Source organism: Acanthopagrus latus, chromosome 8 (genome assembly GCF_904848185.1).
Source record: "Acanthopagrus latus isolate v.2019 chromosome 8, fAcaLat1.1, whole genome shotgun sequence".
NCBI lineage: Eukaryota > Metazoa > Chordata > Actinopteri > Spariformes > Sparidae > Acanthopagrus > Acanthopagrus latus.
In genome coordinates this window covers 1,265,400-1,273,735 of record NC_051046.1, presented here as the reverse complement: position 1 = coordinate 1,273,735, position 8,336 = coordinate 1,265,400, and the positions used below count along the sequence as shown (strand labels likewise).

At 44.2% G+C, this 8,336-nt stretch overlaps 2 long non-coding RNA genes across 3 annotated transcripts; both read left to right on the top strand.

The window, feature by feature from the left end:
- Positions 1 to 238: 238 nt before the first annotated feature.
- On the top strand, positions 239 to 3,305 carry LOC119025134. Its single transcript, XR_005076701.1, has 3 exons — positions 239 to 299; positions 1,906 to 2,154; positions 2,395 to 3,305. It is a non-coding gene; the product is annotated as an uncharacterized LOC119025134 (long non-coding RNA).
- A 439-nt stretch (positions 3,306 to 3,744) lies between these two features.
- LOC119025131 lies at positions 3,745 to 5,492 on the top strand. 2 transcript variants are annotated; one of them, XR_005076699.1, is made up of 3 exons: positions 3,745 to 3,999; positions 4,727 to 5,090; positions 5,240 to 5,492. It is a non-coding gene; the product is annotated as an uncharacterized LOC119025131 (long non-coding RNA). The 2 variants fall into 2 exon arrangements; XR_005076698.1 differs by lacking the exon at positions 5,240 to 5,492 and having other exon boundaries at positions 3,810 to 3,999; positions 4,727 to 5,152.
- Positions 5,493 to 8,336: the final 2,844 nt, after the last annotated feature.

Below are 8,336 nucleotides of genomic sequence, written 5' to 3'. Positions count from 1 at the left end.
CCCCCTCTGGATGCTGAAGTTTACTTTCACTATCACCTGCTGGCTTCAGCTAATTCAGGCCAATCCTAAATTTGCTCTCTGAACTTTGATGTTAATATACATGTTTTATGTGGTTGGAGCAACACAGGATTTATATATATAGATATGTGTTTTTATATATGGATGTAGTCATCATGTTATATTTAAGTACCTCCTCCTCTCTCCAGGTGAACAGCGGGACTTGTCTTCAGCTTCAGGTGGAACAGCTGTGGCCTGTACGGTGATCAGACCTGGAGAGGAGAGACAGCTGGTCCAACCAGGTCAGTGCAATGGAGGTGCAAAAATCAAAGGCAGAAAGTGTGAGATTTGTCAGTTGCTGCTCATTAATACTCTAGGATCAGTAAATGATGATGACTGAGGGTCAGTCTAATGTCCATGGCTGTCGGCCATTTTGTCCCTCTGTCTCTGGCAGACAGACCACAAGTGTCATGGAAAATAGTAAGAAAGCATTTAACTAATTGTATAATTGTACAATAAATATTGGCATTTGTACATTATTTATGAGTCTAAAATAAACTAAATTACAAAGTTTTCAATATAATCATTTAATGATTTTTAAGTATTGTGTTTTTCTCTCACGTCGTCCTTTACTTTGAAATCCAGAAGTGACACCTTCAGTTTATTAGCGGGAATAATGACTGTAAAAGTCTGGTATGTTTCATGGTTCTGATGTGAGACTGCAGTCTGACCCACAGTCAGAGCGGGTTCAGTACGATTACCATAATGTTAGTAGAGTCACGCACTGAAAAAAAGGTGCAGCTGATTTGACCAAACAAATGTGAACCACGGCTGGCAGGACCGCTCATCCTCCTTCATCCTCCTTCAAATCGCCAACTGGTTAGAACCAAAAATGTGTGACTGAAACATGAAGACATTACATATCGGTTAAGGAAAGGCAGCAAAACCTTATGATAATTGATCAATAATTGATCATATGACATACCAGCCTCACCTGTGATTGACGCTGTCTCCAGGGTTCATGAGGCCTCTGCAGATGAAGTGGCAGGTGTGGAGATGTGATGAGTTTCTTTGGCCCCTGGGAGGCAGAAGAACATCACAAGTCTGAGACACGCAGTCATAGTTAGAGATCAGAGCAACATGCTTTTATACTGAAGGGACAGACTCATGAATATACAGTAAATATCTCAAGATGAGTTGAGCAAAAAAAAATAAAATAAAGGTGACTTGAAAATCTCTACAAGTGTCAGATAAAGACGAAGTGAACAGACAGAATTACATTTATTTGACTTGTGTGAGTCACTAAGTTGTGAAATATATTCAAAGTTTATATTCTCTTGAAACTCACCTGAGTTCAGACTGTTCTTGTAAAACTACAGTTTCCATGGTAGACAATCTTTTCATTAAATAAACCTAAAAATCTAATTGTTGTAGTTTGTTTTGTGTGTGTGTGATCGACTGTCCTCCTTCTGATGTGAGCAGTATATCCTCCAGCCAGCAGGGGGCAGCCACACGTCACTGTTGTCTCAGCTCATCATGTTCCTGTTGAAGCTGCTGCTGAAATGATAATATTGAATTTGAGCGTCTGAGTCAAGTAGTTTTTTCTTCTTCTCAGTGTCTGTTACACATCTAAGCACCCAGAGGCCTCTCTGAGATTACAATCACTGCAGGCAACTCAACATTATAATTTCTAATTACTATAATTATTGTAGAGCTTCAGGGGAAAATCTTTATCTTGTTCATGTCACATAAACCACAGTGAAAATCAGCCTTTTCTTCTAACTAACAGCATCATCAAAGAAGCAGTGAATGAGGGAAAGTTTGGTGCCGTCAGCTTCATCCTCGACTCGTGTTGGTGTTCGTTCAACACAAACAGCTCTTTTTCTTTGTTGTTTCTTTTAAATGCAGTGTAGATTTGCCCTGCGTCTGAATGGGGCTCTGTAATAATCTCGCCTCGCCTCATTGTGCCGGCCTCCACCTGTTTTTGGATCAGGTGAGGCTGGAGAACATCGCAGCGAGCACCGGATCCCCTCGGGGACGTCTGCTCTGCCCGCCGCTCGTCTCTCTTCACCTCAGGAGACTCGTCTGAAGTTTGCAGCCGACACGTGTCCACCTCGTCTGGGACAGAAGGGAAGAGACGAGGTGTTGGTTCAGAAAGTACGACAATTATAAAATTCAGTGAAATATAATCAAACTTAGTAAAAGCTTTTCTTTGTTTTTATTGATTATTAGTCAGTGAAGATCTTCCTCTTTAAAAACTACAGACTGCTCCTTTAATATCTTGTCTTCCTTCCTCTCATGTCTTCTGAAGTGCACTTTGTTCTGTCTTTCTGTTGAAAGGTGTGACACAAATAAAGTTGCCTTGCCCTGACAGGTGTCTTAATCTATCACACTCAGCACCGTCATCCCACCTCCGGTCCCTCCGCTCCGTCTGAAGCTCCACTCTCAGGCTCCAGACTGGACAAAGATGGCTGCCGAGCAGTAACACGACCTGCGGACGGCCTTCAGACGCCCGAGAACGACCACGCGGACTCCTTTGTGTATTATTTATTGTGTGAAACAGACACAGTAGCTTTAAGAGGCGCACTGGCTCGTAATAATCATTCACAGTCATATCTCTACTTCTATATTTATTCATTTGGCCTCACGGAGGAGCGCTCAGCATCCGCTCACACCACCTGACTCACAGCCACACCTGCCTCCATCACACAGGGCTGATAACGTCTCAGCTGATGGGACACCACAGGCTTCAACTTTCCCATACTCGCCTACTTATGATGTTCAGAGGAAATCTTCTCTGACCAGCGAGTCCAGATCTCTGCCGGCTTTACTAGACTCCAGGTAGTCCGCTGCAGAGGTGGAGAGGTGGGGAGTGGTGGGCTCCCTGATCTGTGTGACTCAGGCAGATTAGAGGCGAGCCGCAGAGTTCAGTCATGTTGTCTTTGTCCATAAAACACAGTTTGCTCTTCTTCTTCTTCTTCTGAGTCTGGGATCCCTGACTCATGCAGCGGCTCTTTAGGATTCAGCCTGACGGTGGGCAGCGAGGTTCAAAGTAAAGAGCTGCGAGTGTTTGAAGTGAATAAAATAAAGCAGAGACATTTTGACTGAAGGATTCTCTGAAGCAGAACGTCGACACATTCATGGAAGAGGTTTGTTTTGACTGAATAAATTTGGGGTACATTTCACAGAGACTGTTTGCTTGCAGCTGTGAAAAACCACCGCACAGTTTCTTGGCTTATTGTGCGTCTGAAAGTGGTTTTGTTTCACAAAGTAAACCTTATCTTTAATTAAAGGACCTCAAAGGCTGAAAAAATATAAAAACTTCCACAGCAACTTTTTAATAAAGTTTGTCCTTGTGTGAATAATGAAGTGCTTAATCTTCTGTGTTTCAGAGTTTTGGGTTCCGCTGCATTGAATCATGTTTTAAAAAGCAAAGCAGAACACATCGCTACTGTGGCCACAAGTATGTAGACGATAAACAAATTCACGTGTTCATGTTAGATGAAATCCCTGACTTAGATTATTCATCACAGGGCCTCAGTGATGGCAGTGGCCGCCATGCAAGGTGTCGACTGCACATCAAGAGACACTTGACATGCAGCTCAGGTCAGCCTGGGAGAGCTGGGATTTGAACCAGCGACCTACGATCACTAGCCGACCTGCTCTACCTGCTGAGCTACAGCCGCCCTGTGAATACTTTTGCCCACTTCAGAATCCTGTGGGAATTAGTTGAGGTGGTCGAGCTGATCCTCTTAAGTTGACCCGTTCAGGAGCAGGTTCACGCTGCACCATCTGTAACCATGGTGATCTACCCTGGTTACCATAGCGAACAGTTAGCTTGAATAATAATGCCAGAAAACTGATTTAAGCCCGAAGTTAGCAGGATGACCAACGAACATCGCTTTGAGCTGCAGGCTGTAGAAGACGTGACAGAGAAGCAGCCATGTTGGACGACTTGCAACAAACAAAAGACATATTTTCCTTCCTGACGATACAGTTAAGGTATTTACCACTGACTGATCCATAAACAGCAAACAGATGTCTCCCTGTAATCAAATCATAACCATTTGATCCTGTAGAAACAGGATGTGCACACATACAGCGTTTTGGTTTTGTTGCAGTCTGCAGTTTTCCTGAAACCAGCTGACTGATTCTGTCCTGCACACAAACAGAATCAGACTCATTAAGAACAGCTGATGATGAGATAATGTGACGGTTTAAACTTCATCCTCACAACATTCACACAGCAGGAGGTGATAAACCTCTCCATCCAAAACAACACAGCAGCTTCACTCCATTCATTTGAATGTTAATAGCTCCGGGGGGAGCTGGTGGTCTGACCTGAGCCGCAGTGTCTCTTCCATCTTTGCAGAAGCTCATAACTCTGAGCGCCCTCTGTTCCATCTCAGGCCTTTCTTTCAGGGCTGGAGGGCGTCTCCTCCAGTCAGAACAGCACAGTCAGTGCCGATCTTCTGCCTAAAGCTGCAAAATCCTTGAGAAATACTTCACATCCCTCCTGCGCTGAGTCTTTCTCCTTCACTTCCTCTAATTAACTCTGGAGTGCAGCGCATTAAATCCGATTTTGCTCTCTCTTGGTTCTGAAACCGGCAATATCTATGTTTTTTTAGCCACTTGGTGGGAACTAGAAACTAGTCGTAAGTTCAACATCAGCCTGATGAATGTTCATCCAATATGCCCTCTGCTTAGCTCTGTTTTTGGTCTCCACCAGCTGCTGAGGGAAATATCTGGATCTTCATTGTGTCCGGACTGAAAAACAACGAGCAGAATCTCACTACAGCGCTACGTGAAGCCGAGAGGAGCTGCAGATTCTCGATCGTCTGAAGGTTCATGGCTGCCACAGACACACGTCACCACTGTTTTCATCCAACTTTATCGCAAATTTTAAGCGGATTTTATGAAAGTCTGTCAAGGAAACTGCAGATGAGTGCACTTCTGTCCACTGCAGTTATGCAATTATTAGGAGTTGCTTTCTTCAAAATAAGGTGAAGCTGCTGCCGAAGGATTTCTACTGCATGCTGCACCGACTGAAGGATTAAGCACAGCGTTACTGGTTTGTAGCTGCGCTTATGAAGGTTTGTAACTCAGTTACAGCCTCAGATGGGTTTTTTGTACAATAAACATGAACTTTTTGTGATCGTCTGTCAGATGAATAAGAGTTTAGATTAAAAACGGCAGATGCAAAGTGAATGTTTGACCGACTCGTCTTCATTTCCACCTGCAGCTTCCTCTCCACACGGGAGCGTCTCCGTGGCAGACGCCCTGAGGGAAAACACAAACATGATATGAAACGTGTCATCTGGCACCACATAGCACATTTGTTAATTACCCTGTGTAACCTTCCACAAATTGCCTGTTGTTGCCACTGGTGCTGCAGATAGCCCGGGTCGGAGTGGTGTTTCCCCAGCAGGAGAGGACCACTGAGGGGGGTGTGTGTGCTGTAATACACAGCGTCTGAACGCTGAGCCGCTTATCAGCTCCACCATGCCATCGCTCTCCCAGCAGGACTTTGAGCTGCAGAATTGAATTTTTTAATTGGTTCTGCTGCGTACCAGGAGCCTCTGCAGGAGCAGCCATGTTGGCTTCATTTGGAGAAAGAGCCTGCAGGGGACCCGGCGTGTCGATACATTTGACACCCAGCTGAGAGGTTCGGTCTGTCAATAGACGGGTCCATTTGTCTGCCACAGGTTTGGTTTTGGGGGCAGAGTAATAAAGGAGAGTGCTGTCATGCAGTTACAGGCGGGCAGGGATTTATTATTAACTGTGGATTAATATTAATGTCTCATTTATAATATTTCAAATGTTCTATCACCGTGCAGTGTTGATGCAGGTTTGGACCAGCGCTGCATTTTAACTTCCTCAGTGAAGAAAGCGACTGCTGTCACGGTGTTCTGGTGACATCCACACCCACACAGACAGGATTAGATTCTGTAAAGGTTTTTTCATTCAATTAATCTATGAACAATAATTTTCTCTCATAAACAGCAATCTGTTATTGTGATTTTGTACAGGACTTATTCCGTTGTGTCTTTCATGGCGACCCTCAGTAAATTTCATCGTAGCTGTTTCACAAAGTTTTGTTACGTTTCTTCTCATGAAACAACTTTTAAAATCAGACAGTTTGTTCATGGACTCTGGTGATGTTGTGGTGACTAGTTCAATGATTGGATCAGCTGAAACAGACTTCTTCTTCTTCTTCATCTTAATACCATAACACTGTATCTTAACGTCTGCTGTGCTGCTCTTTCCTGAAGCAATAAACTGTAAACTGCTAAAATAAATTAAAACCAGTTAAATATGATTGCAGGAGGAACCAGAAGGAAGTCGTATAAAAACAGCAGGATCTCTACATCTAATCTCTGTAACTGAGTCACGAGGAGTGAGTTCTCAGACGAGGGGGATTCTGCTGGTCTCAGCTCCTCATACAGGTCGTGTCTCTGGGTCAAAAGCCTGTTTTCAGATTCTGACAGATCTTACAAAGTGCTGCCTATTACTGAAGTCCTCTTTCATCTGCTGCCTCCACGACCTCCAGCTCTGCCCCCCCTCCTCCTCCACCTCCATCCTCAGAAGGCCTCAGCTGAGGGCCCCGGGGCTAAACACACCGCCTGACTTCCTGTGTGTGTGTTTGTGTCTCACTTGTCAGATGATGGTAGATATCAGAATCCATAATGAAGATGGAGAATGCCTCCCAGAGGACGAGGAGCCGCTGACCTGCATCGTTAAGCAGCAGCTCGGCCGCTGTCGCAGCATCTCTGAGTTATCACACTTCATGAAACGTTAATCTCTGCACGGGCCGGGGCCCCTGGGGAGGCTCCGGGGCCCCGGGGCCCCTGGGGAGGCTCCGGGGCCCCGGGAACAAACGGCACACAGCCTCCTGGTGGTACACAGAAACCACATGGTCCATCATGTCAGATACACTGAAGCTGTTTATCTGGAGAGTCTTCAGCACAGATCAACACCATCGCCATCTTGTGACTCATCTGGCATTAAAGCAACATTATGTAGGAATTCATATTCTGTGCATTTTGGCATCCTGTTAGAAATATACAAAATCCCAGGTGCCTCAAACAATTAAGTCAACAATTTGTTAGATGTAATCTAATGTTACGTGCTAGCTTGAAATGCTATAACAATGCTAACATTTGAAAACGTAAACACACGTCAGGCATTTTTGTGGCAGTGAAAGTTTGGAGCTCAGAACAGAAACAGCAGGATAATCTGACGTGACCTGAACCAGAGACAGTAACACCTGACTGTAATGCTACGGCTCAACCTCAAAGTGCTCGCCGGTCTTTTTACGTCTGTCATGGCGATCATGGAAGCTGCTGAACGGTTCTTTTGCCCACTCGGCTCCGGTTCTGGTTCTCATTCTGGCTCGAGGCCTGCGTCTCCAAAGCTCCTCTAACTATAATCCATGTCAGATGTAATCCAACGGTAGATTAGATTACAAGGGCTGTACACCTCCTCAACATATTTTTTTTGACGTCAGTAACTCAGCACTTGCTCTTTTGAAATCTTACATCTTTTCATGACAATAAACCAACAGTAAGATGTATCTTAGTAGCAAAGCTGACATAAAATATGTGCTCATTATTGACATTATATATTATAACTACATGTAAAAATCGCCTCACTGACAGCCTCATTTATTAATTTGAAACTGTTTCCTGAGCAGTTTAAAGTTCTTTGAAGAACTTATACTTTGTAGTAAAATGTCTCACACATTAACTCCTCAGACTGCAGCCGCTGTGACATGAACGTGCAGGTTACACACCGTTAATTAATCATCAATAGATGGTGGAGGTCCGTCACATTTTTCCGAGGCCACTGACTGTGCAGAGGAGAGGCCAAGATGACATTTCATTGAAGATTAGAGTTTGAACCTCCCCGCTGTGAGAGGAGATAAATGAGAGGATCTGGTCCCGGAGGAGGTTCTGTTCTGCTCAAGGACGCCAGCAGCTCACCGACACCTCGAACACCATCAGAGCTGTTTCATGGTGAGAAGAAAGTCGGAGGAGGAATCATCCACGGAGGCAGAAGTGGAAACATCACCGGCACCTGTAAATGTCAGGTGTCACATTCAGGGAACAAATATCAGAGGTGCACACATTTATGAGGCACTTATAATATATTTAATTATAGAGCTAAGATATGTCTTTCATTATCTCCTGCAATATTATATTATGGCTTACAACTTATGAGGGATGTGTAAGAAGACTTTATGTAATTAGAGAGGATTTATTCAAGGCGAGCGTCATGCAGATATGGATCTCTGAACTCTAATTCAACACGGATGGTAATACTGGCACTTTAATGTTATT